This window comes from Mustelus asterias, unplaced genomic scaffold (assembly GCF_964213995.1).
Source record: "Mustelus asterias unplaced genomic scaffold, sMusAst1.hap1.1 HAP1_SCAFFOLD_722, whole genome shotgun sequence".
Lineage (NCBI taxonomy): Eukaryota > Metazoa > Chordata > Chondrichthyes > Carcharhiniformes > Triakidae > Mustelus > Mustelus asterias.
In genome coordinates, this window is record NW_027590671.1 from 134,536 (window position 1) to 161,082 (window position 26,547).

At 48.6% G+C, this 26,547-nt stretch overlaps 1 protein-coding gene across 1 annotated transcript in view; it reads left to right on the forward strand.

Moving 5' to 3' along the window:
- Window positions 1-26,547, forward strand: part of LOC144487303 (dynactin subunit 1-like) — a gene marked incomplete at its 3' end in the record, with an annotated part of 197,364 nt that overhangs the window by 118,670 nt on the left and 52,147 nt on the right. The window lies entirely within an intron of this gene.

The window sequence follows — 26,547 nt, forward strand, 5'->3', positions numbered from 1 at the left end:
TCTGATGTGACAATCCTCAACTTCACTCTTCTCCCTCTTCCCTCTAACCCCTGATTCCCTTACTGATTCACACAGGTGATGGCCCAGTGGTATTATCATTAGACTATTAATCCAGAAACTCAGTTAACGTTCTGGGGCCCCAAAACAGATCCTTGCGGTACACCACTAGTAACTGAACTCCAGGATGAATATTTCCCATCAACCACCACCCTTTGTTTTCTTACAGCCAGCCAATTCCTGATCCAAACCACTAAATCACCCTCAATCCCATGTGTCTGTATTTTCTGCAAAAGCTGACCATGGGGAACCTTATCAAACGCTTTGCTGAAATCCATATACACCAAATCAACCGCTTTACCCTCATCCACCTCTTTGGTCACCTTCTCAAAGAACTCAATAAGGTTTGTGAGGCACGACCTACCCTTCACAAAACCGTGCTGACTATCCCTAATCAAATTATTCCTTTCTAGATGATTATAAATCCTATCTCTTATAATCCTTTCCAAAACTTTGCCCACAACAGAAGTAAGGCTCACCGGTCTATAATTACCAGGGTTGTCTCTACTCCCCTTCTTGAACAAGGGGACAACATTTGCTATCCTCCAGTCTTCTGGCACTGTTCCAGTAGACAATGACGACACAAAGATCAAAGCCAAAGGCTCTGCAATCTCCTCTCTAGCCTCCCAGAGAATCCTAGGATAAATCCCATCCGGCCCAGGGGACTTATCGATTTTTACCCTTTCCAGAATTGCTAACACCTCCTCCTTATGAACATCAATCCCATCCAGTCCAACAGCCTGCATCTCAGTACTCCCCTCGACAACACTGTCCCTCTCCAGTGTGAATACCGATGAAAAACATTCATTTAGCGCCTCTCCTATCTCTTCAGACTCCACGCACAACTTCCCACTCCTGTCCTTGACTGGCCCTAATCTTACCCTAGTCATTCTTTTATGCCTGACATACCTATAGAAAGCTTGAGGGTTTTCCTTGATCCTACCTGCCAAAGACTTCTCATGTCCCCTCCTGGCTCTTCTTAACTCTTTCTTTAGGTCCTTCCTGGCTAACTTGTAACTCTCAAGCGCCCTAACTGAGCCTTCACGTCTCATCTTTACATAAGTCTCCTCCTTCCTCTTCACAAGAGATTCCTCACACGTCTGCTTCCTCCCTGCCTGACAGGTACATATTTATCAAGGACGCGTAGTAGCTGTTCCTTGAACAAGTTCCACATTACAATTGTGCCCATCCCCTGCAGTTTCCTTCCCCAACCTATGCCAGCTAAATCTCGCCTAATCGCATCATAATTTCCTTTCCCCCAGCTATAACTCTTGGCCTTTGGTATATACCTATTCCTTTCCATCGCTAAAGTAAACGTAATCGAATTGTGGTCACTGTCACCAAAGTGCTCACTTACCTCCAAATCAAACACCTGGTCTGGTTCATTACCCAGTACCAAATCCAATGTGGCCTCGCTTCTTGTTGGTCTATCTGCATACTGCGTCAGGAAGCCTTCCTGCACACACTGGACAAAAACCGACCCCATCTAAAGTACTCGAACTATAGCTTTTCCAGTCAATATTTGTAAAGTTAAAGTCCCCCAGTACAACTACCCTGTTACTTTCGCTCCTATCCAGAATCATCTTTGCAATCTTTTCCTCTACATCTCTGGAACTTTTCGGAGGTCTATAAAAAACTCCCAACAGGGTGACCTCTCCTTTCCTGTTTCTAACCTCAGCCCAAACTACCTCAGTAGACGAGTCCTCATCAAATGTCCTTTCTGCCACCGTAATACTGTCCTTGACTAACAATGCCACACCTCCCCCTCTTTTACCACCTTCCCTGCACTTACTGAAACATAGAACATAGAACATAGAACATTACAGCGCAGAACAGGCCCTTCGGCCCACGATGTTGCACCGACCAGTTAAAAAAAAAACTGTGACCCTCCAACCTAAACCAATTTCTTTTCGTCCATGAACCTATCTACGGATCTCTTAAACGCCCCCAAACTAGGCGCATTTACTACTGATGCTGGCAGGGCATTCCAATCCCTCACCACCCTCTGGGTAAAGAACCTACCCCTGACATCGGTTCTATAACTACCCCCCCTCAATTTAAAGCCATGCCCCCTCGTGCTGGATTTCTCCATCAGAGGAAAAAGGCTATCACTATCCACCCTATCTAAACCTCTAATCATCTTATATGTTTCAATAAGATCCCCTCTTAGCCGCCGCCTTTCCAGCGAAAACAATCCCAAATCCCTCAGCCTCTCCTCATAGGATCTCCCCTCCATACCAGGCAACATCCTGGTAAACCTCCTCTGCACCCTCTCCAAAGCCTCCACATCCTTCCTGTAATGTGGGGACCAGAACTGCACACAGTACTCCAAGTGCGGCCGCACCAGAGTTGTGTACAGTTGCAACATAACGCTACGACTCCTAAATTCAATCCCCCTACCAATAAACGCCAAGACACCATATGCCTTCTTAACAACCTTATCTACTTGATTCCCAACTTTCAGTGATCTATGCACACATACACCTAGATCCCTCTGCTCCTCCACACTATTCAAAGTCCTCCCGTTAGCCCTATACTCAACACATCTGTTATTCCTACCAAAGTGAATTACCTCACACTTCTCCGCATTAAACTCCATCCGCCACCTCTCGGCCCAACATCTAAACCCCGGAACCTGCAACAACCATTCCTGTCCCTACTCGATCCATGCCTCTGAGATGGCCACAACATCGAAGTCCCAGGTACCAACCCATGCTGCAAGCTCACCCACCTTATTCCGATGCTCCTGGCGTTGAAGTATACACACTTCAAACCACCTTCCTGCCTGCCAGTACACTCCTGTGACTCTGAAACCTCATCCATGACCTCACTACTCTCAACCTCCTGTACACTGGATCTACAATTCAGGTACCCACCCCCCTGCTGAATTAGTTTAAACCCTCCCGAAGAGCATTAGCAAATTTCCCCCCCAAGATATTGGTACCCCTCTGGTTCACGTGCAGACCATCCCATTTGTAGAGGTCCCACCTACCCCAGAATGAGCCCCAATTGTCCAGGTATCTGAATCCCTCCCTCCTGCACCATCCCTGTAACCACGTGTTCAACTGCTCTCTCTCCCTATTCCTCTCCTCACTATCACGTGGCACGGGTAACAAACCAGAGATAACAACTTTGTTTGTTCTAGCCCTAAGCTTCCACCCTATGGTATGGAGGGCATTAGCTATGAGGAGAGGTTGGAGAAACTTGGTTTGTTCTCACTGGAGCAACGGAGGTTGAGGGGCGACCTGATAGAAGTCTACAAGATGGAATGTCTTGTTGAAGTTGTACAAGACATTGGTAAGGCTACACTTGGAATACTGTGTGCAATTCTGGTCACCCTATTATAGAAAGGATATTATTATACTAGAAAGAGTGCAGAAAAGATTTACTAGGATGCTACCGGGACTTGATGGTTTGAATTATAAGGAGAGGCTGGATAGACTGGGACTTTTTTCTCTGTAGCGTAGGAGGCTCAGGGGTGATCTTATAGAGGTCTATAAAATAATGAGGGGCACAGATCAGCTAGATAGTCAATATCTTTTCCCAAAGGTCGGGGAGTCTAAAACTCAAGGGCATAGGTTTAAGGTGAGAGGGGAGAGATACAAAAGTGTCCAGAGGTGCAATTTTTTCCCACAGAGGGTGGTGAGTGTCTGGAACAAGCTGCCAGAGGTAATAGTAGAGGCGGGTACAATTTTAGCTTTTAAAAAGCGTTTAGACAGTTACATGGGTATAGAGGGATATGGGCCAAATGCGGGCAATTGGGACTAAGCTCCCTCAACTGGGTTTAAAAAACAAGGACGGCATGGACAAGTTGGGCCGAAGGGACTGTTTCCATGCTGTAAACCTCTATGACTCCCGGACAGTCCCCTGAGGGACTCTTGCAGAGATGTCCTGGAGCTGAGATGACTGACCCTCCACAACCACAACCATCTTCCCATGTCCCAGGTATGACTCCAACCAGTGGAGAGTTTGCCCCCTGAAACCCATTGATTCCAGTTTCGCTCGGACTCCTCGACGCCACACTCAGTCGAATGCGGCCTTGATGTCAAGGGCTATGACTGTCACCTCACCTCTGGAATTCAGCTCTTTTGTCCATGTTTGGACAAAATATATACCTTCCCATTTATTGTGTGCTCCCTATAACTGTTTCACCTCCCGAAATGCATCATCTCGCACTTCTCTGTCTTAAAATCCATCTGCCAATTTACCACCCACTCCACCAACCCATTGATATTGTTTGAGATTATAGCTATCCTCTATACTATTCACTGCTAGGCCAATCTTTGTGTCGTCTGTGAGTTTTCCAATCATGACCCCCATGTTCACGTGGAAATCATTGATCTAGAACATAGAACAGTACAGCACAGAACAGGCCCTTCGGCCCACGATGTTGTGCCGAGCTTTATCTGAAACCAAGATCAAGCTATCCCACTCCCTATCATCCTGGTGTGCTCCATGTGCCTATCCAATAACCGCATAAATGTTCCTAAAGTGTCTGACTCCACTATCACTGCAGGCAGTCCATTCCACACCCCAACCACTCTCTGCGTAAAGAACCTACCTCTGATATCCTTCCTATATCTCCCACCATGAACCCTATAGTTATGCCCCCTTGTAATAGCTCCATCCACCCGAGGAAATAGTCTTTGAACGTTCACTCTATCTATCCCCTTCATCATTTTATAAACCTCGATTAAGTCTCCCCTCAGCCTCCTCCGCTCCAGAGAGAACAGCCCTAGCTCCCTCAACCTTTCCTCATAAGACCTACCCTCCAAACCAGGCAGCATCCTGGTAAATCTCCTCTGCACTCTTTTCAGCGCTTCCACATCCTTCTTATAGTGAGGTGACCAGAACTGCACACAATATTCCAAATGTGGTCTCACCAAGGTCCTGTACAGTTGCAGCATAACCCCACGGCTCTTAAACTCCAACCCCCTGTTAATAAACGCTAACACACTATAGGCCTTCTTCACAGCTCTATCCACTTGAGTGGCAACCTTTAGAGATCTGTGGATATGGACCCCAAGATCTCTCTGTTCCTCCACAGTCTTCAGAACCCTACCTTTGACCCTGTAATCCACATTTAAATTAGTCCTACCAAAATGAATCAACTCACATTTGTCAGGGTTAAACTCCATTTGCCATTTTTCAGCCCAGCTTTGCATCCTATCTATGTCTCTTTGCAGCCTACAACAGCCCTCCACCTCATCCACTACTCCACCAATCTTGGTGTCATCAGCAAATTTACTGATCCAACCTTCAGCCCCCTCCTCTAAGTCATTAATAAAAATCACAAAGAGCAGAGGACCAAGCACTGATCCCTGTGGCACTCCGCTCGCAACCTGCCTCCAGTCCGAAAATTTTCCATCTACCACCACCCTCTGTCTTCGATCAGATAGCCAGTTACCTATCCAATCGGCCAACTTTCCCTCTATCCCACACCTCCTTACTTTCATCATAAGCCGACCATGGGGGACCTTATCAAACGCCTTACTAAAATCCATGTATATGACATCAACTGCCCTACCTTCATCTACACACTTAGTTACATTATATATAATGTACATTGTAAGGGCCCCAACACCGAGCCCTGTGGAACACCAGTTAAAATGACTGCCTATTCGCAAGGGCATCCATTGACCATTATTACCCAGATACGATAGTGAGTTTTGAGTGTTAAGGAGCATCTGGACAATTACATGAATAGGATGGGAATAGAGGGATATGGTTCCCGGAAGGGTCGGGGGTTTTAGTTCAGTCGTGCAGCATGGTTGGTGCAGGCTTGGAGGGCCGAAGGGCCTGTTCCTGTGCTGTAATTTTCTTTGTTCTTTGTACCTTTGCTTTCTGTTACTAACACAGCTTCGATCCAACTGGCCACATTACCCTGTATCCCACAGGCTTTTACTTTGTTGACCAATCAGCCATGCAGGACCTTGTCAAACCCTTGCTAAAATCCATGGACACAACATCCACTGCACTCCCCTCATCAAACCTTCAAATCCATGGACACAACATCCACTACACTCCCCTCATCAAACCTTCAAATCCATGGACACAACATCCACTACACTCCCCTCACCAAACCTTCTTGTCACTTCCTCAAAGAATTTAATCAAGTTTGAGAGACAAGATCTTTCTTTAATGAATCCAGGCTGACTATCCGTGACAAGTCCATTTCTTTCTATGTGACAGTGAATTCTATCTCTCAGGACTGATCCTACTAATTTCCCCAGCACCAATGTAAGACTAACTGGCCTATAATTGTTTGGGATTTCCTTCAGATCCCTTTTTTAACAATGGAGCTACATTTGCATTTCTCTATTCCTCCAATACCTTGCCTGTATCTAGTGAGGATTGGAAAAATCATCCTCAGAGCATCTGCTATCTCTTTCCTGACCGCCTTCAGCAGTCTCAGAAACAATCCATCTTTACTTTATCCACCTGTCCTCAACTTTCAAGGATTCTAACCCTTTGTACTCTCTTATCCTCTCCAATGCTTGTCCCATCCAATATCGCTGTGTTCCTCCAGAAATACAATAGCTGCATCATCTCTTCCCTTTGTAAATGTGGAGACAAATTCTCCCACAGCCTCTGCATCTGCACACACATCTCCTCCTCCACCTTTTGCCATTAATATATTGGGAACACAGCTTCTTTAACTTTACTGGCTAATCTTTTTTCATGCCCTTTCGATTAGATTTCCTTATTTTATTTTTTGCTTTGCCCCTGCACTTTCTATATTCATCTCGGCAATCTGCAGTGCTTAGTTCTGTGTGTATGTTGTACAATTTCTTTTTCTGTTTGATGTTCCCCTGTTTGATGTTCCCCTGTATTCCCCTCTATAAAGAGGTTGTGCTGGAATCTTTGAATGGCATCAAGATAGATAAGTCACCGGGTCCGGATGGGATGTACCCCAGGTTACTGTGGGAGGCGTGGGAGGAGATTGCAGAGCCTCTGGCGATGATCTTTGCGTCGTCGATGGAGATGGGAGAGGTGCCGGAGGATTGGAGGATTGCGGATGTGGTTCCTATTTTCAAGAAGGGGAATAGGGATAGCCCAGGTAATTACCGACCGGTGAGTCCAACCTCAGTGGTTGGTAAACTGATGGAGAAGATCCTGAGGGACAGGATTTATGAGCATTTAGAGAGGTTTAGTATGCTCAAGAATACTCAGCATGGCTTTGTCAAGGGCAGATCGTGCCTTACGAGCCTGGTGGAGTTCTTCGAAAATGTGACTAAACACATTGACGAAGGGAAGGCGGTAGATGTGGTTTATATGGATTTTAGGAAGGCGTTCGATAAGGTCCCCCATGCAAGGCTTCCAGAAAAAGTGAGAGGGCATGGGATCCAAGGGGCTGCTGCCCTGTGGATCCAGAACTGGCTTGCCCAAAGGAGGCAGAGAGTGGGTATAGATGGGTCTTTTTCTAAATGGAGGTCGGTCGCCAGTGGTGTGCCCCAGGGATCTGTTCTGGGACCCTTGCTGTTTGTCATTTTCATAAATGACCTGGATGAGGAAGCGGAGGGATGGGTTGGTAAGTTTGCCGACGACACGAAGGTTGGTGGGGTTGTGGATAGTCTGGAGGGATGTCAGAAGTTACAGAGGGACATAGATAGGATGCAAGACTGGGCGGACAAGTGGCAGATGGACTTCAACCCAGATAAATGCGTCGTGGTCCATTTTGGTAGGACAAATGGGATGAAGGAGTACAATATAAAGGGAAAGACTCTTAGTACGGTAGAGGATCAGAAGGACCTTGGGGTCCGGGTCCAAAGGACTCTGAAATCAGCCCCGCAGGTGGAGGAGGTGGTTAAGAAGGCGTATGGTGTGCTGGCCTTTATCAATCGAGGGATTGAGTTTAGGAGTCCGGGGATAATGATGCAGCTATATAAGACCCTCGTCAGACCCCACTTGGAGTACTGTGCTCAGTTCTGATCGCCTCACTATCGGAAGGATATGGAAAAGATTGAAAGGGTGCAGAGGAGATTTACAAGGATGTTGCCTGGATTGAGTGGCATGCCTTATGAGGATAGGCTGAGGGAGCTCGGTGTTTTCTCCTTGGAGAGACGTAGGATGAGAGGAGACCTAATAGAGGTGTATAAGATGTTGAGAGGCATAGATCGGGTGGACTCTCAGAGGCTTTTTCCCAGGGTGGAAATGTCTGCTACGAGAGGACACAGGTTTAAGGTGCTGGGGGGTAGGTACAGGGGAAATGTTAGGGGTAAGTTTTTCACACAGAGGGTGGTGGGCGAGTGGAATCGGCTGCCGTCAGTGGTGGTGGAGGCGAACTCAATAGGGTCTTTTAAGAGACTCCTGGATGAGTACATGGAGCTTAATAGGATGGAGGGTTATAGGTAGGTCGAGAAGGTAGGGATGTGTTCGGCACAACTTGTGGGGCCGAAGGGCCTGTTTTGTGCTGTAGTTTTTCTATGTTTCTATGTATTCTTCTAGACACAGTAAGAAGTCTCACAACACCAGGTTAAAGTCCAACAGGTTTATTTGGTAGCACAAACCACTAGCTTTCGGAGCTCTGTCCCTTCATCAGGTAAGTGGGAGTTCTGTAAATTGAGTTTGTGTCTTTATATGCCCTGTTTGTGAACAGAACTCCCACTGACCTGATGAAGGAGCAGCGCTCCGAAAGCTAGTGGCTTGTGCTACCAAATAAACCTGTTGGACTTTAACCTGGTGTTGTGAGACTTCTTACTGTGTTTACCCCAGTCCAACGCCGGTATCTCCACATCATTCTTCCAGACAACCAGAGGGGTCTAGATTTGACACCACTCTTATTTTTGGAGAGGATATGTCTGCTTTTTAGTGCTTCCCATTGGATTATTCCCTCGCAATGCTGTCCAATCCACCTCAGCCTAGTCCCTTGCTGTAACATTTGCCTTTCCCCAGTTCAGAGCTTTTACTCTGCTTTATCTCTCTGTTCTTTTCCAATGGTAATGCTAAATCTAACTGCATTGTGATCACTATCCCCAATATGGTCGCCTAATTCATAGAAAATCATAGAATTATAGGACCCTGGTTAGACCCCACTTGGAGTACTGCGCGCAGTTCTGGTCACCTCATTACAGGAAAGATGTTGAAGCCATTGAAAGGGTGCAGAGGAGATTTACAAGGATGTTGCCTGGATTGGGGGGCATGCCTTATGAGGATAGGTTGAGGGAGCTTGGTCTCTTCTCCCTGGAGAGACGAAGGATGAGAGGTGACCTGATAGAGGTTTACAAGATGTTGAGAGGTCTGGATAGGGTAGACTCTCAGAGGCTATTTCCAAGGGCTGAAATGGTTGCTACGAGAGGACACAGGTTTAAGGTGCTGGGGGGTAGGTACAGAGGAGATGTCAGGGGTAAGTTTTTCACTCAGAGGGTGGTGGGTGAGTGGAATCGGCTGACGTCGGTGGTGGTGGAGGCAAACTCGTTGGGGTCTTTTAAGAGACTTCTGGATGAGTACATGGGATTTAATGGGATTGAGGGCTATAGATAGGCCTAGAGGTGGGGATGTGATCGGCGCAACTTGTGGGCCGAAGGGCCTGTTTGTGCTGTGGCTTTCTATGTTCTATGTTCTAAATCATAGAAACCCTACAGTGCAGAAGGAGGCCATTCGGCCCATCGAGTCTGCACCGACCACAATCCCACCCAGGCCCTACCTCCACATATTTTACCCACTAATCCCTCTAACCTACGCATCCCAGGACTCTAAGGAGCAATTTTTTTAACTTGGCCAATCAACCTAACCCGCACATCTTTGGAGTGTGGGAGGAAACCGGAGCACCCGGAGGAAACCCACGCAGACACGAGGAGAATGTGCAGACTCCACACAGACAGTGACCCGAGCCGGGAATCGAACCCGGGACCCTGGAGCTGTGAGGCAGCAGTGCTAACCACTGTGCTACCGTGCCGCCCTGATGTCACTTTACCCACTTGCCCTTCTTTGTTTCCTGAGACTAGGTCTGGAATTGCATCTCCTCTCATTGCGTTTGTCACTAATCAGTTGAAAAAATATTCCTGTTCACACTGCATGAATTCTTCTCCTTCAGTGTCCCGTGTATTGAATCCCAGTTGATATCGGGATAGTTAAAGTCTCTGACTATTATTGCCCTCTTGTTCTTTGAGGCAGGAATGTGCCTTTGTGTTTGTTCTTCTCTCTCCCTCTCACTATTTGGGGATGTGGAGTACACTCCCAGTCGTGTCACTGCTCCTTTTTTATTTTGAACCTCAACCCGTAAAGCCTTCTTTGTTTTCCCGTTCAGTATGTCATCCCTTCTGACAACTGAACTGATTCTTTACCCATTAGTGCCACACCCTGTCCTTTTTTATCTCCCACTCTATCGTGTCTGAAGACACTATAACTTGGGATATTGAGCTGCCAATTTTGCCCCTTTAGCCAGCTTTCCGTTCGAGCAATGACATCATGCTACCATGTGTCTAATTGTGCCCTTAACCTAGTTACCTTGTTTGTAAGAGAGCATTAACTCTGAATGGGGAGGAATTTGTAAAATGCGTACAGGAAGGTTCTTTGGAACAATATGTAGACAGCCCGACCAGAGAGGGGGCTATACTGGACCTAGTACTGGGGAATGAGCCCGGTCAGGTCTTCAAAGTTTCGGTAGGGGAACATGTGGCAAATAGTGACCACAATTCTGTTAGCTTTAGGATAGTGATGGAAAAGGATGAGTGGTGTCCCAAGGGTAAGGTGTTGGATTGGGGGAAGGCTAACTTTAGTGGGATTAGGCAGAATTGGCAGCTCTTGATTGGGAGAGGCTGTTTGAGGGTAAATCCACATCTGGCATGTAGGAGTCTTTTAAGGAACAGTTGTTAGGGCTACAGGACAGGCATGTGCCTGTTAAAAAGGATAGGAAGGGTAGGATTCGAGAACCGTGGATAACCAGGGAAATTGAGGGACTGGTCAAAAAGAAAAGAGAGGCGTATGTTAGGTCCAGGCAGCTAAAAACGGAGGGAGCTCTGGAGGAGTACAAAGAAAGTAGGAAAGAACTCAAACGGGGAATTAGAAGAGCAAAAAGGGGTCACGAAATGTTCTTGGCAGACAGGATTAAGGAGAATCCCAAGGCATTTTATTCATACGTTAGGAACAAAAGGGTTGTCAGGGAAAAAATCGGACCTCTCGGGGACAAAAGTGGGGAATTATGCTTGGAGCCCAAAGAAGTAGGGGAGATCCTAAATGAATACTTTGCGTCGGTATTCACAAAGGAGAGGGATGTGTTGGCTGGGAGTGTCTCGGAGGGGAGTGTTGAACCGTTGGAGAAAATCTCCATTACAAAGGAGGAAGTGTTAGGTTTGTTAGAGAATTTAAAGACTGACAAATCCCCAGGGCCTGATGGAATCTATCCAAGGCTGCTCAGGGAGACGAGAGATGAAATCGCTGGGCCTCTGACGCAAATCTTTGTCTCGTCACTGGACGCAGGTGAGGTCTCAGAGGATTGGAGGATAGCTAATGTGATCCCGTTATTTAAGAAGGGTAGGAAGGATAACCCGGGTAATTATAGGCCGGTGAGCTTGACGTCCGTGGTGGGGAAGTTGTTGGAGAAGATTCTTAGAGATAGGATGTATGCGCATTTAGAAAGGAATAAACTCATTAACGATAGTCAGCATGGTTTTGTGAGAGGGAGGTCATGCCTCACTAACCTGGTGGAGTTTTTTGAATAAGTGACCAGAATGGTTGACGAGGGAAGGGCCGTGGATGTCGTCTATATGGACTTTAGTAAAGCGTTTGACAAAGTCCCTCATGGTAGGCTGGTGAAAAAGGTTGGATCTCATGGGATAAAGGGGGAGGTGGCTAGATGGGTGGAGAACTGGCTTGGTCACAGAAGACAGAGGGTGGTAGTGGAAGGGTCTTTTTCCGGCTGGAGGCCTGTGACTAGTGGTGTTCCGCAGGGCTCTGTATTGGGACCTCTGCTGTTTGTGATTTATATAAACGATCTGGAAGAAGGTGTAACTGGGGTGATCAGTAAGTTTGCGGATGACACGAAATTGGCAGGACTTGCAGATAGTGAGGAGCATTGTCAGAAGCTACAGAAGGATATAGATAGGCTGGAAATTTGGGCAAAGAAATGGCAGATGGAGTTCAATCCTGATAAATGCGAAGTGATGCATTTTGGTAGAAATAATGTAGGGAGGAGCAATACGATAAATGGCAGAACCATAAAGGGTGTAGATACGCAGAGGGACCTGGGTGTGCAAGTCCACAGATCCTTGAAGGTGACGTCACAGGTGGAGAAGGTGGTGAAGAAGGCATATGGCATGCTTGCCTTTATAGGACGGGGCATAGAGTATAAAAGTTGGGGTCTGATGTTGCAGTTGTATAGAACGTTGGTTCGGCCGCGTCTGGAATACTGCGTCCAGTTCTGGTCGCCACACTACCAGAAGGACGTGGAGGCTTTGGAGAGAGTGCAGAGGAGATTTACCAGGATGTTACCTGGTCTGGAGGGGCTTAGTTATGAGGAGAGATTGGGTAAACTGGGGTTGTTCTCCCTGGAAAGACGGAGGATGAGGGGAGACTTAATAGAGGTGTATAAAATTATGAAAGGCATAGATAGGGTGAACGGTGGGAAGCTTTTCCCCAGGTCGGTGGTGACTTTCACGAGGGGTCATAGGTTCAAGGTGAAGGGGGGGTGGTTTAACACAGATATCAGAAGGACATATTTTACACAGAGGGTGGTGGGGGCCTGGAATGCGCTGCCGGGCAAGGTGGTGGAGGCGGACACACTCTGAACGTTTAAGACTTATCTAGACAGCCATATGAACGGAGTGGGAATGGAGGGATACAAAAGAATGGTCTAGTTTGGACCAGGGAGCGGCGCGGGCTTGGAGGGCCGAAGGGCCTGTTCCTGTGCTGTATTGTTCTTTGTAATACTCCTTGCATTGAAGTCTAAACTGTCCATTCCCCTTGCTGGACACTTTTAAAACTTTCCTTCTCCTGCAATTCCAAGCCTATCACGACATGTTCAACATCACGAGCCAATGTTCTACCTCCATTTCCCTGATCTGAAGTTGACCTATCTGATCCTGGGATTCCATCCCCCTGCCATACTAGTTTAAATATTCCCCAACATAGAGTTATAGAACAATACAGCACGGAAACAGGCCCTTCGGCCCAACGGGTCCATGTTGACCATGGTGCCCTCCCAGCGAGCCCCAATTCCCCGTGTTTGTCCCATGTCCCTCTAATCCTTTCCTATCCATGTACTGATCCAAATGCTTTCTAAATGTCGCGATTGTACCTGCCTCAACCGCTTTCTCTGGCAGCTCATTCCATACACGCTCCACCCTCTGAAGAAGTTGCCCCTCAAGTCCCTTTTAAATCTTTCCCCTCTCACCTTTAACCTGTGACCTCTAGTTTTCAATTCCCCTTTCCTAGGAAAAAGGCTGGTCATCCTATCTCTGCCCCTCATGATTTTATACACTTCAGTAAGGTCACTCCTCATTCTCCTATGGAATAAAGTCCTAGCCTGGCCAACCTCTCCCTATAGCTATATAAGACCCTCGTCAGACCCCACTTGGAGTACTGTGCTCAGTTCTGGTCGCCTCATTATAGGAAGGATGTGGAAACGATTGAAAGGGTGCAGAGGAGATTTACAAGGATGTTGCCTGGATTGAGTGGCATGTCTTATGAGGATAGGCTGAGGGAGCTCGGTTTTTTCTCCTTGGAGAGACGAAGGATGAGAGGAGACCTAATAGAGGTATATAAGATGTTGAGAGGCATAGATCGGGTGGACTCTCAGAGGCTTTTTCCCAGGGTGGAAATGGCTGCTACGAGAGGACACAGGTTTAGGGTGCTGGGGGGTAGATACAGGGGAGATGTTCGGGGGAAGATTTTCACACAGAGGGTGGTGGGCGAGTGGAATCGGCTGCCGTCAGTGGTGGTGGAGGCGAACTCAATAGGGTCTTTTAAGAGACTCCTGGGACTTAATAGGATGGAGGGTTATAGGTAGGTCTAGAAGGTAGGGATGTGTTCGGCACAACTTGTGGGGCCGAAGGGCCTGTTTGTGCTGTAGTTTTTCTATGTTTCTATGTTTCTATAACTCGGGTCCACTGATCCTGACAACATCCTGGTCAATCTTCTCTGCGCTCTTTCCAGTTTATCAGTGTCTTTCCTATAACAGGGTGACCAGAACTGTGCACAATCCTTCAAGTGCAGCCGCACCAACGACTTGTACAACTGTAGCATCATGTCCCAACTCCTGAACTCAGTGCCCTGACTGAGGAAGGCCAGTGCACTAAACACCTTCACCACCCTGTCCACCTGTGACGCAGCTTTCAGCGGACGATGTACTTGTACTCCCAGGTCCCTCTGTTCCTCAGCACTCCCCAGGGCCCGACCATTCACTGTATCAGTCCTCCCATGGTTTGATTTTCCAAAATGCAGCCCCTCACAATATCACCCCTCACAATGGAATCCATTTGCCCAATCCTCGGCTCACTTCCCTAACTGATCAAAACCCCCTGTAATTTTTGATAAACTTCAACGATGCCTCCTAATTTAGTATCATCCACAAAGTTACTAACCATGCCTTATACATTCAAATCCAAATCATTGATATAAATAACCAATAACCAGGGTCACAAGACCAATCCTTGAGGCACAGAACTAGCAAAAGCCCCCACAAGGACCCTGAATGCATCGTGCAGCCGCTCGGTGCCGTGCTGGCACCGGGGAGACAACACACCATCCTTGATTCATGTTTGTGGTCACAGAAGTGGCTCTCTGTGCCCCTATCACCATCGCCTTGCCAGTGGTTTTGCTTCCACCCCTCTGAGCCCCAGAGTCACCCACGATGCCGGGAACTTGGCTGCTGCAGTCTCCAAAGCAGTATACCTTTTGAGAGAGAGCTGACCACAGGGGTCTCCTGCACAACCTTCCTGAGCCTTTTGTTGTTCCTGATGGTCATCCATTCCCTATTCCTGTGCAATTCGCACCTACAGTGTGACCATCTTGCTAAACGTTCTATCCACGCCTTGCTCAGCATAGCGGATATGCCACAGTGAATCCACCGCAACTCCATCTGGGAAATCCGCTCAGCCACGTGCTGCATTTGGACATCATCGGTGGGGCTGGCATTGCTCCCTGTACTCGCTGTGGCACAGGGTTTAACAGCAGAGAGGTTATGCTGCAACCAGATAAACTGGAGAGGCTTGGGTTGTTTTCTCTGGAGCAGAGAAGACTGAGGGGCGACCTGATTGAGATGTAGAAAATTGTGGGGCATAGAGAGTGTAGACAGGAAGAACCCTTTCCCTTTGGCAGAGGGATCGATGATTGGGGGCAGAAATTTGGATTTGATTTGATTTATTATTGTCACATGTATTAGTATACAGTGAAAAGCATTGTTTCGTGCACGCTGTACAGACAAAGCATACTGTTCATAGAGAAGGAAAGGAGAGAGTGCAGAATGTAGTGTTACAGTCATAGCTAGGGTGTAGAGAAAGCGAGTGGTTTGTGCTACCAAATAAACCTGTACGACTTTAACCTGGTGTTGTGAGACTTCTTACTGTGTTCACCCCAGTCCAACGCCGGCACCTCCACATGTTTTCTCCCCAGGAGTTTTGCCAGTGCTGAGAGATAGTGTGGATCAAGATGGGATGACACTGCCCAACATGGAGGCGACACAGCAACTCATCATCTTAGCTGTGCTCTATTTTAAAAATAAAGTGGGAATGGAGGCATTTTGTTTGGTCGAATGGTTGTAATTCTCGGACTGAAGTACAGACCAATCAACTGTCAAATTTTCACCAAGAGAGAAAACGCTGGAAAATCTCAGCTGGTCTGGCAGCATCTGAAACCGAGAGAGAAAATGCCAGACCTGCTGAGAGTTTCCAGCATTTTCTCTCTTAGTTTCAGATTCCAGCGTCCGCAGTAATGTGCTTTTACCCAGTTGTCACTGATGTACTGTACAGCTCCGAGGACCTGACTGGGCCTGGAGGTCTGGAGTGCATCTGCTTCAATGCGAGGAGTGTAACGGGTAAAACAGACGAACTTAGGGCCTTAATGCTTGTGCGGAATTTGGATGTGGTTGCGGTGACGGAAACTTGGTTAAAAGAAGGACAGGACTGGCAGCTGAATATTCCGGGGTATCAGTGTTTTAGGCGAGACAGAGGAGGGGCTAAAAAAGGTGGGGGAGTAGCGATATTAGTTAAGGAGCATATTACCGCGGTGCAGAGGGTAGACAACTTAGAGGGGTCATGTACTGAGTCGCTGTGGGTGGAACTCAGAAACAGGAAGGGTGCAGTCACTATGCTGGGGGTGTACTACAGACCACCCAACAGCCCACGGGAAGTGGAGGAAAGGATATGTCAGGAGATTCTGGATAGGTGCAGAAAAAATAGGGTTGTTGTAGTGGGGGACTTTAATTTCCCTGGCACAGACTGGAAAGTGCTTAGAGCTGGGGGACCGGACGGGGAGGAATTTGTAAAATGCGTACTGGAAGGTTCTTTGGAACAGTATGTAGATAGCCCGACTAGAGAGGGGGCTATACTGGACCTAGTTCTGGGAAATGAGCCCGGTCAGGTCGTCAAAGTTTCGGTCGGGGAACATGTGGCAAATAGTGACCACAACTCTGTTAACTTTAGGATAGTAATGGACAAGGATGAGTGCTGTCCTACGGGCAGGGTGCTAAATTGGGGGAAGGCTGACTATAGCCGGATTAGGCAGGAATTGGTGGATGTTGATTGGGAGAGGATGTTCGAGGGTGAGTCCGCGTCTGGCATGTGGGAGTCTTTTAAGGAACTATTGATAAGGCTGCAGGATAGGCATGTGCCTGTAAAAAGGAAAGATAGGAAAGGTAGTATTCGAGAGCCGTGGATAACCAGGGAAATTGAGGATCTGATTAAAATGAAAAGGGAGGCGTACGTTAAGTCCAGGCAACTGAAAACAGATGGAGCTCTGGAGGAATACAGAGAGAGTAGGAAAGATCTCAAACGGGGAGTTAGAAGGGCAAAAAGAGGGCACGAGATGTTCTTGGCAGGCAGGATTAAGGAGAATCCTAAGGCATTCTATTCATATGTTAGGAACAAAAGAGTTGTCAGGGAGAAAATCGGACCTCTCAGGGACAAAGGAGGGGAATTATGCTTAGAACCCAAGGGAATAGGGGAGATCCTAAATGAATACTTTGCATCGGTATTCACGAAGGAGAGGGGCGTGTTAACCGGGAGTGTCTCGGAGGGAGGTGTTGACCCGTTAGAGAAAATCTCCATTACGAGAGAGGAAGTGTTAGGTTTTTTAGGGAACATTAAAACTGACAAAGCCCCAGGGCCTGATGGCATCTATCCTCGACTGCTCAGGGAGACGAGAGGTGAAATTGCTGGGCCTCTGACGGAAATCTTTGTCGCTTCTTTGGACACGGGTGAGGTCCCTGAGGATTGGAGGATAGCGAATGTGGTCCCGTTGTTTAAGAAGGGTAGCAGGGATAACCCAGGAAATTATAGGCCGGTGAGCTTGACGTCCGTGGTAGGGAAGTTGTTGGAGAGGATTCTTAGAGACAGGATGTATGTGCATTTAGAACGGAACAATCTCATTAGTGACAGACAGCATGGTTTTGTAAGAGGGAGGTCGTGCCTTACAAATTTGGTGGAGTTTTTTGAGGAAGTGACAAAAACGGTTGATGAAGGAAGGGCCGTGGATGTCGTCTATATGGATTTCAGTAAGGCATTTGACAAAGTCCCACATGGCAGGTTGGTTAAGAAGGTTAAGGCTCATGGGATACAAGGAGAAGTGGCTAGATGGGTGGAGAACTGGCTTGGCCATAGGAGACAGAGGGTAGTGGTCGAAGGGTCTTTTTCCGGCTGGAGGTCTGTGACCAGTGGTGTTCCGCAGGGCTCTGTACTGGGACCTCTGCTATTTGTGATATATATAAATGATTTGGAAGAAGGTGTAACTGGTGTAATCAGCAAGTTTGCGGATGACACAAAGATGGCTGGAATTGCGGATAGCGAAGAGCATTGTCGGGCAATACAGCAGGATATAGATAGGCTGGAAAATTGGGTGGAGAGGTGGCAGATGGAGTTTAATCTGGATAAATGCGAAGTGATGCATTTTGGAAGAAATAATGTAGGGAGGAGTTATGCAATAAATGGCAGAGTCATCAGGAGTATAGAAACACAGAGGGACCTAGGTGCGCAAGTCCACAAATCCTTGAAGGTGGCAACACAGGTGGAGAAGGTGGTGAAGAAGGCACATGGTATGCTTGCCTTTATAGGACGGGGTATAGAGTATAAAAGCTGGAGTCTGATGATGCAGCTGTACAGAACGCTGGTTAGGCCACATTTGGAGTACTGCGTCCAGTTCTGGTCGCCGCACTACCAGAAGGACGTGGAGGCATTGGAGAGAGTGCAGAGAAGGTTTACCAGGATGTTGCCTGGTATGGAGGGTCTTAGCTATGAGGAGAGATTGGGTAGACTGGGGTTGTTCTCCTTGGAAAGACGGAGAATGAGGGGAGATCTAATAGAGGAATGCCACAATAGTGGATGGCACAAGGGCGGCACGGTAGCACAGTGGTTAGCACTGCTGCTTCACAGCTCCAGGGACCTGGGTTCAATTCCCGGCTTGGGTCACTGTCTGTGTGGAGTCTGCACATTCTCCTCGTGTCTGCGTGGGTTTCCTCCGGGTGCTCCGGTTTCCTCCCACAGTCCAAAGATGTGCGGGTTAGGTTGATTGGCCATACTAAAAATTGCCCTTAGTGTCCTGAGATGTGTAGGTTAGAGGGATTAGTGGGTAAATATGTAGGGATATGGGGGTAGGGCCTGGGTGGGATTGTGGTTGGTGCAGATTCGATGGGCCGAATGGCCTCTTTCTGTACTGTAGGGTTTCTATGATTCTATGATGATTGGATCAGCTATTTACAATCAATATTAATGACTTAGATGAGGAGACAGAGACTATGATTTAAATGGTAAAAAATTGCAGCATGCTGCTGTGCAGAGGGACCTGGGTGTCCTTGTGCAGGAATCTCAAGGAGTTGGTTTGCAGGTGCAGCAGGTAATTAAGAAGGCAAATGGAATTTTGTCCTTCATTGCTAGAGGGATGGAGTTTAAAAACAGCGAGGTTATGTTGCAGCTGTATAAGGTGCTGGTGAGGCCACACCAGTGAGTCACTGAAAGTGGCAATGCAGGTGGAGAAGGTAGTCAAGAAGGCATACGGCATGCTTGCCTTCATCGGCCGGGGCACTGAGTTTAAAAATTGGCTAGTCATGTTGCAACTTTATAGAATCTTAGTGAGGCCGCACTTGGAATATAGTGTTCAATTCTGGTCGCCACACTACCAGAAGGATGTGGAGGCTTTGGAGAGGGTACAGAAAAGATTTCCCAGGATGTTGCCTGGTATGGAGGGCATTAGCTATGAGGAGAGGTTGGAGAAACTTGGTTTGTTCTCACTGGAGCGACGGAGGTTGAGGGGAGACCTGATAGAAGTCTACAAGATTATGAGAGGCATGGACAGAATGGATAGTCAGAAGCTTTTTCCCAGGGTGGAAGAGTCAATTACTCGGGGGCACAGGTTTAAAGTGCGAGGGGCAAGGTTTAAAGGAGATGTACGAGGCAGATGTTTTACACAGAGGGTGGTGGGTGCCTGGAACTTGTTGCCGGGGAAGGTAGTGGAAGCGGATACGGTAGTGACTTTTAAGGAGCGTCTTGACAAATACATGAATAGGATGGGAATAGAGGGATATGGTCCCCGGAAGGGTAGGGGGTTTTAGTTCAGTCGGGGCAGCATGGTCAGTGCAGGCTTGGAGGGGCCGAAGGGCCTGTTCCTGTGCTGTAATTTTCTTTGTTCTTTGTTATGGGGAGAAAGCAGGATTAGGCGACTGAGTTGGATGATCAGCCATGATTGTAATGAATGGCAGAGCAGCTCGAAGGGCCGAATGGCCTCCTCCTGCTCCTATCTTCTATGTTTCTATTACACAATACCCAGTCTGGATGACCTGCTCTTTAATTGGTTCCTCAACATATTGGCCCAGAAAACCATCCCTTATGCACTTCAGGAATTCCTCCTCAAGTTAAAGTTTATTTATTCGTGTCACAACTGGGCGGCATGGACAAGTTGGGCCAAAGGACCTGTTTCCATGCTGGAAGCCTCTATGACTCAAGAACACTGCAATGAATTTACTGTGAAATTCCCCTTGTCGCCGCACTCCGGTACCTGTTTGGGTCCCTAACCCTAACCAGCACGTCTTTCAGACTGTGGGAGGAAACCGGAGCACCCGGAGGAAACCCACGCAGACACGGGGAGAACGTGCAGACTCCACGCAGACAGTGACCTGAGCCAGGAATCGAACCCAGGTCCCTGGAGCTGTGAGACAGCAGTGCTAACCACTGTGTCACCGTGCTGCCCCGGGTCCCTGGCGCTGTGAGGCAGCAGTGCTAACCACTGTGTCACCGTGCTGCCCCGGGTCCCTGGCTCTGTGGGGGAGCAGTGCTAACCACTGTGCCACCGTGCTGCTCCCGGTCCCTGGCACTGTGAGACAGCAGTGCTAACCACTGTGTCACCGTGCTGCTCCCGGTCCCTGGCACTGTGAGACAGCAGTGCTAACCACTGTGCCACCGTGCTGCCCCGGGTCCCTGGCTCTGTGGGGGAGCAGTGCTAACCACTGTGTCACCGTGCTGCCCCGGGTCCCTGGCACAGTGAGACAGCAGAGCTAACCACTGTGCCACCGTGCTGCCCCGGGTCCCTGGCACAGTGAGACAGCAGAGCTAACCACTGTGCCACCGTGCTGCCCCGGGTCCCTGGCGCTGTGAGGCAGCAGTGCTAACCACTGTGTCACCGTGCTGCCCCGGGTCCCTGGCACTGTGAGACAGCAGAGCTAACCACTGTGCCACCGTGCTGCCCCGGGTCCCTGGCACTGTGAGACAGCAGAGCTAACCACTGTGCCACCGTGCTGCCCTGGGTCCCTGGCACTGTGAGACAGCAGTGCTAACCACTGTGTCACCGTGCTGCCCTGGGTTCCTGGCACTGTGAGGGAGCAGTGCTAACCACTGTGTCACCGTGCTGCCCCGGGTCCCTGGCACTGTGAGGGAGCAGTGCTAACCACTGTGTCACCGTGCTGCCCCGGGTCCCTGGCACTGTGAGACAGCAGTGCTAACCACTGTGTCACCGTGCTGCCCCGGGTCCCTGGCGCTGTGAGGGAGCAGTGTTAACCACTGTGTCACCGTGCTGCCCCGGGTCCCTGGCACTGTGAAACAGCAGTGCTAACCACTGTGTCACCGTGCTGCCCCGGGTCCCTGGCACTGTGAGACAGCAGTGCTAACCACTGTGTCACCGTGCTGCCCCGGGTCCCTGGCACTGTGAGGGAGCAGTGCTAACCACTGTGCCACCGTGCTGCCCCGGGTCCCTGGCGCTGTGAGGCAGCAGTGCTAACCACTGTGCCACCGTGCTGCCCCGGGTCCCTGGCGCTGTGAGGGAGCAGTGCTAACCACTGTGTCACCGTGCTGCCCCGGGTCCCTGGCACTGTGAGACAGCAGTGTTAACCACTGTGTCACCGTGCTGCCCCGGGTCACTGGCTCTGTGAGGCAGCAGTGTTAACCACTGTCACCGTGCTGCCCCGGGTCCCTGGCGCTGTGAGGCAGCAGTGCTAACCACTGTGTCACCGTGCTGCCCCGGGTCCCTGGCTCTGTGAGACAGCAGTGCTAACCACTGTGTCACCGTGCTGCCCCGGGTCCCTGGCACTGTGAGGCAGCAGTGCTAACCACTGTGTCACCATGCTGCCCCGGGTCCCTGGCACTGTGAGGGAGCAGTGCTAACCACTGTGTCACCGTGCTGCCCCGGGTCCCTGGCACTGTGAGGGAGCAGTGCTAACCACTGTGTCACCGTGCTGCCCCGGGTCCCTGGCACTGTGAGGGAGCAGTGCTAACCACTGTGTCACCGTGCTGCCCCGGGTCCCAGGCACTGTGAGGGAGCAGTGTTAACCACTGTGCCACCGTGCTGCCCATCTATGGTTAATGCCATTCCCAACATCAACACAACAGTAGGTAAGCTAATATAAGCCCGCTATTCAAAAAGGGAGGGAGAGAGAAAACGGGGAACTATAGACCAGTGAGCCTAACGTCGGGACTGGGGAAGCTGCTGGAGTCAATTATCAAGGATTTCATAATTCAGCATTTGGAAGGCAGTGGTATAATCAGACAAAGTCAGCACGGATTTACAAAAGGGAAATCATGCTTGACGAATCTATTGGAATATTTTGAGGATGTAACTGGTCGAGTTGACCGAGGAGAACCAGTGGATGTGATTTATTTAGACTTTCAGAAGGCTTTCGACAGGGTCTCACGTAACAGACTACTGTGTAAAGTTAAAGCACATGGGAATGCAGGTAATGTCTCGAGATGGATAGAAAGCTGGTTAGCAGATAGGAAGTAAAGAGTTGGCATAAATGGGTCTTTTTCTGATTGGCAGTCAGTGACTCGTGGGGTTCCGCAGGGATCTGTGCTGGGACCATAACTGTTCACATTATATATTAATGATCTGGAAGAGGGAACTGAATGTATTTTCTCCAAATTTGCAGATGATACAAAGTTGTGTGGGAGGGTGAGCTGTGAGGAGGATGCAGAGATGCTTCAGTGTTATTTGGACAGGCTGAGTGTGTGGGTATCTGCATGGAACATGCAGTATAATGTGGATAAATGTGAGGTTACCCACTTTGGAGCAATAATAGGAAGACAGATTATTACTTGAATGGGTGTAAATTGAGAGAAGTGGATACTCAGCGAGACCTCGGAGTCCTCGTGCATCAGTCGCTGAAAGTAAGCGTGCAGGTACAGCAGGCAGTAAAGAAGGCAAATGGTATGTTGGCCTCCATAGTGAGAGGATTTGAGTGTAGGGATAGGGATGTTTTGCTGCAATTGTACAGGGCATTGGTGAGGCCACACCTGGAGTATTGTGTGCAGTTTTGGTGTCCTTATCTGAGGAAGGATGTCCTTGCTATAGAGGGAGCGCAGCGAAGGTTTACCCGGCTGATACCTGGGATGGCAGGTCTGTCACATGAGGAGAGACTAAGTGGGTTAGGATTATATTCACTGGAGTTTAGAAGAGTGAGAGGGGATCTCATAGAAACTTATACAATTCTAACAGGGTTAGACAGGGTAGATTCAGAAAGAATGTTTCCAATGGTGGGGGAGTCCAGAACTCGGGGTCATAGTTTGAGGATAAGGGGTAAACCTTTTAGATCTGAGGTGAGGAGAAATTTCTTCACCCAGAGGGTGGTGAATGTGTGGAATTCACTCCCACAGAAAGTAGTTCAGGCCAAAACATTGTCTGATTTCAAGAAGAAATTAGATATCGCTCTTGGGGCTAAAGGGATCGAGGGATACGGGGGGAAGGGGGGGATCAGGGTATTGAATTCGATGATCAGCCATGATGAAAATGAATGGTGGGGCAGGCTCGAAGGGCCGAATGGCCTCCTCCTGCTTGTCGTTTCCATGTTCTGTGTTTGTGAATCTATATACCACCCCGACTCGCGTTTCTTTCCCCGAGTGTTTCTCAACTCTACGTGTTCCACATCATTGCCGCCAATATCCTTCCTCACTATTGCGTTCATTTCCTCTTTATCCAGCAATGTGACTCCACCACCCTCACCTTTCTGTCTGTCCGTCTGAAATACTGCCTACCTCTGGATGTTCAGTTCCCATCCTGGTCACCGTGCAGCCAGTGTCTCAATAATCCTGACTAGATCACACCCGTTTACATCTATTAGTGCGATTAATTCTTCCTTTCAGCTTGTCTTTTTAACATTACTGGTCCCGTTCCCCCCATTCTTCACTGTGACCCTCTTTGATTCTGACCCTTAATTTTCTCTACGTATCGCTTTTCTTATTCCCTTTCTGTCCTCTGTTGTTGTTCTTGATTCCTCTGACTCCTTGCATAGGTTCCCATCCTCCAGCTATTTTAGCTTAAACCCTCTCAAACAGCACTCGGAAACACTCCCCCAAGGACATCAGTCCTGGTCCTGCCCAGGTGTAACCCGTCCAATTTGTACAGGTCCCACCTCCCCCAGAACTGGTCCCAATGCCCCAGGAACCTGAAACCCTCCCCCCGACACCATCCCTTCAGCCACATATTTATCAATACATTTCATTTGATTTGATTTATTGTCACATGTATTAACATACACTGAAAAGTATTGTTTCTTCCGTGCTAGACAGACAAAGCATACCGTTCATAGAGTACATAGGGGTGAAGGAAAGGAGAGGGTGCAGAATGGAGTGTTACAGTCACAGCTAGGGTGTAGAGAAAGATCAACTTAATATAAGGTAGGTCATAAAGAACAATACAGCACAGGAACAGGCCCTTCGGCCCTCCAAGCCCGTGCCGCTCCCTGGTCCAAACTAGACCATTCTTTTGTATCCCTCCATTCCCACTCCGTTCATATGGCTGTCTAGATAAGTCTTAAACGTTCCCACTGTGTCCGCCTCCACCACCTTGCCTGGCAGCGCATTCCAGGCCCCCACCACCCTCTGTGTAAAATATGTCCTTCTGATATCTGTGTTAAACCTCCCCCCCTTCACCTTGAACCTATGACCCCTCGTGAACGTCACCACCGACCTGGGGAAAAGCTTCCCACCGTTCACCCTATCTATGCCTTTCATAATTTTATACACCTCTATTAAGTCTCCCCTCATCCTCCGTCTTTCCATGTACCACCCAAAAGGCATTTGATACAGTGCCACACAGACTGGTGAGCACAATTCCACATCACAGAATGAAAGGGGAAGTAGGCACTCTCAGAATTGGCCAAGTGTCAGGAAGCAGAGAATAGTGATAAACACAACAACAGAAAATGCTGGAAAAGCTCAACAGACAGACAAGATCTGTGGAGAGAGAATAGAGCCAACGTTTCGAGTCGGGTGACCCTTCATCAAAGATGAAGAGAAAGAAAATAGGACAAGATTTATACTGAGGGTGAGGGACGGGCGGTGGTGCTGTAATTGGACAAAGGCAATCATTGAATCACAAAGCACAGAAGAGGCCCTTCAGCCCATCGAGTCCACACTGACCCATTAGAAACACCTGAACTCCCACCTAGTCCCACTTGTCAGTGTTTGGCCCGTGGCCTTGAATGTTATGATGTGTCAAGTGCTCATCCAGATACTTATTAAAGGATGTGAGGCATCCTGCCTCCACCACCCTCCCAGGCAGCGCATTCCAGACCCTCACCACCCTCTGGGTAAAAATGTTTTTCCTCAAATCCCCCCTAAACCTCCCACCCCTCACTTTTAACTTGTGTCCCCTCATAACTGACCCTTCAGCTCAGAGGAACAGCTGCTCCCTATCCACCCTGTCCATGTCCCTCATAATCTTGAATTCAGTCAGGTCTCCCCTCAGTCTTCTCTGCTCCAGAGAAAACAACCCAAGCCGACACAACCTCTCTTCATAACTGAAATGCTCCGTCCCAGGCAGCATCCTGGTGAATATCCTTTGCACCCCCTCCAGTGCGTTCATGTCCTGTTTACCGCGGTGGGACACAGATTGAAGGTGTTTGATAAAAAACCAGAGGTGACATGAGGAAAGCCCTTGTTTAAACTTTGAGTTGTGATCTGGAATTTGCTGCCTGATGACGTGCTGGACACAGATTCAATAGGAACATTCAAAGAACAAAGAACAGTACAGCACAGGAAACAGGCCCTTCGGCCCTCCAAGCCTGTGCCGCTCCTTGGTCCAACTAGGCCAATCGTTTGTATCCCTCCATTCCCAGGCTGCTCATGTGACTATCCAGGTAAGTCTTAAACGATGTCAGCGTGCCTGCCTCCACCACCCTACTTGGCAGCGCATTCCAGGCCCCCACCACCCTCTGTGTAAAAAACGTCCCTCTGATGTCTGAGTTATACTTCGCCCCTCTCACCTTGAGCCCGTGACCCCTCGTGATCGTCACCTCCGACCTGGGAAAAAGCTTCCCACTGTTCACCCTATCTATACCCTTCATAATCTTGTATACCTCTATTCGATCTCCCCTCATTCTCCGTCTTTCCAAGGAGAACAACCCCAGTCTACCCAATCTCTCCTCATAGCTAAGACCCTCCATACCAGGCAACATCCTGGTAAACCTTCTCTGCACTCTCTCCAATGCCTCCACGTCCTTCTGGTAGTGCGGCGACCAGAACTGGACGCAGTACTCCAAATGCGACCTAACCAGCGTTCTATACAGCTGCATCATCAGACTCCAGCTTTTATACTCTATACCCCGTCCTATAAAGGCAAGCATACCATATGCCTTCTTCACCACCTTCCCCACCTGTGTTGCCACCTTCAAGGATTTGTGGACTTGCACACCTAGGTCCCTCTGTGTTTCTATACTCCTGATGACTCTGCCATTTATTGTATAACTCCTCCCTACATTATTTCTTCCAAAATGCATCACTTCGCATTTATCCGGATTAAATTCCATCTGCCACCTCTCCGCCCAATTTTCCAGCCTATCTATATCCTGCTGTATTGCCCGACAATGCTCTTCGCTATCCGCAATTCCAGCCATCTTCGTGTCATCCGCAAACTTGCTGA